This window comes from Vigna unguiculata, unplaced genomic scaffold, assembly GCF_037176805.1.
Source record: "Vigna unguiculata cultivar grain cowpea cultivar isolate G323 ecotype 2 unplaced genomic scaffold, ASM3717680v1 ptg000462l, whole genome shotgun sequence".
Classification (NCBI taxonomy): Eukaryota; Viridiplantae; Streptophyta; class Magnoliopsida; order Fabales; family Fabaceae; genus Vigna; species Vigna unguiculata.
In genome coordinates this window covers 59859-64605 of record NW_028197097.1, presented here as the reverse complement: position 1 = coordinate 64605, position 4747 = coordinate 59859, and the positions used below count along the sequence as shown (strand labels likewise).

General features: G+C 28.4%; 1 non-coding gene across 1 annotated transcript; it reads left to right on the top strand.

The window, feature by feature from the left end:
• Positions 1-4033: 4033 nt before the first annotated feature.
• On the top strand, positions 4034-4105 carry TRNAR-UCU (transfer RNA arginine (anticodon UCU)). The gene has a single exon. It is a non-coding gene; the product is annotated as a tRNA-Arg (tRNA).
• Positions 4106-4747: the final 642 nt, after the last annotated feature.

The following is a 4747-nucleotide window of genomic DNA, read 5'->3' as shown; positions in this document are numbered from 1 at the left end:
TTTCTTTATCATTCATTTCTTTTTTCTAAAATTTTTGATAATAGAAATTGATGATACAATTTGAAAATGGTATTTCCTTAATTCCCTGATTTTTTAGCTTTTCTTTGAATCTTTGGGTTTAGACATTACTCCGGGAATCTTCAATTTTTTAAAAAATGGGAGCAACATACCTGTTTTTCTCTGAAAGAATCATAAAAAAAGTTATTCCTGCGGATAACTTTTTGATAAAAAAGCAATTTTACAAATTTCAACCATTTTTTTTTGAACCTGGCTGAAATAAGATCCTTTCTATTTTTATAAAATAAACAGACTTATTAACTTTTTAGAATTTATTAAATTTTAGATACTTGCTCCCGAGAAATGAATAATTCGAGTTCCATCATGTACTATTTACATCATTAATCCCTTTCCTGTCCCAAAAACAAAAAAAAGGGGGTCTAGTGGAACAGAACAAATGATGTCAAGTCAAGATCATGTTCGTTTGTAAAATACTAGAAAAAATGGCGGATATCAAAATCCACCCCTAATTTAATCATGTCTTTCAAGCCGCACGTTGCTTTTTACCACATCGTTTCAAACGAAGTTTTACTCTAACATTCCCTTAGCTTAGATCCAGTATGTAATTATCGAATCGTGAATAGTGATTGATTCATTCGCTACATAAGAATCTATCCTTTTTTTTACGTTTCGGTTTTTCTTATATATAATGAAAACCTTTTTAAAAGTAAAGACATAAATGAAAATGAACTTGATATTCTAGCAATATATTTTCTACTCTATTCTATTTTATAATTTGTAAAGTAGAAAAATGATAATTTTTTTTTTCAAAAAAAGGAGGGTCCCTTTTAATTATGCGATACAATCTGTATTCAAATATGATATACATCCTAAATAGATATGCTCTGGGACGGAAGGATTCGAACCCTCCGAATAGCGGGACCAAAACCCGTTGCCTTACCGCTTGGCCACGCCCCCATTTTCCATTTTACATTAATAAAGGACTATTATTGATATTGGTTGTTCGTCAATTCCAGTTCAAAAATTTCTATAAAAAAAAATTTTGCGACTAGTATTTTTATATGCGTATCTACATATCTATCTATATCTATAAATGGATATAGATAGATAGGATAAAACTAAATTGATTGATCATTACATACAATTCAATTAAGATATTATATAGAAGGAAGTATTGATTTCTTCAATTTTTTTGATTTCAGAATAAAAAATATTTTGAAACTGGAAAAAGTTCAATATAAAAGAAGGATTCTCGAGATTCTTATCTTATTTGATTCATTTTTTTACTTTTATTCATAACTCTTTATTTTCCTTTTTATTGTATTATGTATTAATGCAATAAAATTGAAAATTAGAATGAAAAAAAAAAAACAAAAATACTTTTATTTTTTTTAAAGAACAAAATGTTTGTTATGCTTAATATCTTTAGTTGGATCTGTATTTGTATTCACTCCGTCCTTTATTCCAGTAGTTTTTTTTTGGAGAAATTGCCCGAAGCCTACGCTTTCTTGAATCCAATTGTGGATATTATGCCAGTAATACCAGTACTATTTTTTCTTTTAGCTTTTGTTTGGCAAGCTGCTGTAAGTTTTCGATGATATTTTTAATTTGAATAATGTCGTAAAAAAATTCAGAATTTTTCAGAAAACTAAAACTCGAACATTTTAACAATTTATAAGATCAGATAAGTCCTTACAGTGTGACTTCTGGATTCCAATATTGAAATTTTTCAATATATAGGAAAAAAAGGGACCTTCTCATCATTTACGTTTTTTGAATTGAAAAAACCTAATCCGATTATTCGATTGGAACCCCTCACCAATCGAATACCTAGATTACAGAAAAAAAGGATTTTTGGTCAAAAGAATTATTGATAATTTGTAATAAAATAATCTACTACTTACTATCAATTCATTTTCGAAACTCATATATATATATCTCCTCATATCCTAAAAAACTTCATTTTTTAGAAACTTAGTATCTTAGTATTAAAAGAAACAAAATATGTTGTAATATAAGAGAATCTATTCTCTTTCTTTGTCGTTTTTTTAATTATCTTGGAGATTTCATAATGCTTACTCTAAAACTTTTTGTTTATACGGTAGTGATCTTTTTCGTTTCTCTTTTCATCTTCGGATTCCTATCTAACGATCCAGGACGTAATCCAGGACGTGAAGAATAGAATAAGAAAAAAGTGGATTCTGTGTTTTCTTGCTTGTGCGGAATTTTGAAATATTTTTAGGATTTTCTCTATTTTAACATCTTTAACTAGTAAATAAAAAAAACAAGTTCAAAAAAAAATACCAAATTATCAACGGAAAGAGAGGGATTCGAACCCTCGGTACAAGAATTTGTACAACGGATTAGCAATCCGACGCTATAGTCCACTCAGCCATCTCTCCCCAATTGAAAAAAAAAAGAATTACTTTGTTTATGTTATATCACATAAACAAGAAGACAAAAAGGGAGCTTAAAAAAAAAAGAGACTTGCTTTTTTTTTATTCTTTTTTATCTTATCTATCTTTTTTTTATTATTCTATATATTTTAGTTTTCTTTTTTTCTTTTTATACAGCCAATGAGCCCGGCCAGTACCTAGTCGGGCTCTTTTTCTTTTATTCCCATGAATATTGAAGAAAAATTCTTTATTTGAATATATTTTATTCGAAAAAAAAATATTTGTAAAAATATTTGTAATTAAAAAAAAAATAAGAGATACGGATAGATTCCTATGAGATAAAACCAAAATAAGATAATATAAAAATGTTCTCTTTTCTTACTCCCTCTCTTTTTTCTGGTAACGTAAATTGTATATATATATAACCTTCAGCAAAATAAAAAAATGAAAATTATCCCGTTTTTCAAATTTCATTAGAAGATTCTCTAATGAAACATGTCAATACTCGACTTATTAGAATATTATGCCTCCCATTTCTTTATTTTGTCTGATTGCTTTGTTCAACAAAAGATACAATAATGATATTGTAGCGGGTATAGTTTAGTGGTAAAAGTGCGATTCGTTTCAAGGACCCCCCCAAAAGTTAAGGGATCCCCCATTTGATTCATATGCCGATCAAAAACTTTATTTTTTACTTAAAGGGACTCCTTTATACCCCTCGATGATTATTTGCGGTATAATATACATTATTGTAATTTGTATACAAGAAGAATCAAATCGAATTTGACAATTGAGTTTTAAAATTATGAAACATAAGTTTTTGGAATTGGATCTATAATCCGAATTTTTTGAGTATTACTAAAGGATCTATGGAGAGAAATATACAAAGTTTCTTTCTAATCGTAACTAAATCTTCCATTTTTTTGCATAGTAAAAATTGAAGCAAAATAGCTATTAAACGATTCTTTTAGTTTACTAGAGACATCGACATTTTTTTAGCTCGACGGAAATTTTCTTCTTTTCCTAAAGATTTTCTGAAATAGAAATAGAGAACGAAGTAACTAGAAAAAAAACATAGATTGTTAGAAAATTGCTCTTCTAGAGGGATCATCTAAAAAGCAAGATATTTGAAACCCTATTCATACAAAAAGGCTGACATAGATGTTATGGGTCAATTTTTTTTATTGTCCATCTCTTCATTCCGTAAAGGAGCCGAATGAAACAAAAGTTTCACGTTCAGTTTTGAATTAGAGACGTTAAATCAAAATGATGAATCAACGTCGACTATAACCCTTAGCCTTCCAAGCTAACGATGCGGGTTCGATTCCCGCTACCCGCTTCTATTTTATTCTATTTAAATCTATCTTTTTTCTTCGAGAATGAATCTAGAATTCTTAAAGAATTTGTCAATTCTTCATTTTCATTTCTTAATTTAGTTTTAGTTATATATATTCAATTATATTCAATTGATTTATCTTTTTTATTTTTTTTTTCTTTTATTCTAAATATTTGATTTATTTTATTTTTATAATTTCTAGAATTCTTTATATTTGTTTGATTCTTTAATCTTTTTAATAAGGTTTAGTTAAAAAGGTTAAAGAATCAAATATAAAATAGAAGCGTCCATTGTCTAATGGATAGGACAGAGGTCTTCTAAACCTTAGGTATAGGTTCAAATCCTATTGGACGCAAGTTGTTTGCATATCTAATTTCAACCTTGTCCTTCTATTTTTTTTGATTTATTACATTTTGATTCGAATTCATTATATATAAATATTCAAATGAAATAAAAACATATTAAAAGATACTAATTATAAAATTGGAAAATTGAATTACATAATTATTTAATGATTCATCAATTTTTTTCTACTTGTTCCTGGAATAAAAAGAGTTCCATCTGTTCTTTAATAGCGTCCTTTAAAAGGGCTTCTGCTTCCCCAGTGAATGTCTTGGGTAGAATATATGATTTCTTTGAATTGAGGTTTATTCGTCTTTAAGTAAGCACGTAACTCAACAAGAAATTTCCTTACCTGTCCAATTTCTAATGAATCAAGATAACCATTCGTTCGGTATAAATAGTTACTATCTGTTCTTCCACAGTAAGAGGAGCTGATTGGGATTGTTTAAGCAACTCGCGCAATCGTTGACCTCTTGCTAATTGATTTTGAGTAGCTTTATCTAGATCAGAAGCGAATTGTGCAAAAGCTTCTAATTCTGCGAATTGTGCTAATTCCAATTTTAATTTACCAGCTACTTGTTTCATGGCTTTGATTTGAGCCGCCGATCCAACTCTGGAAACTGAAATACCAACATTAATAGCGGGTCTTATTCCA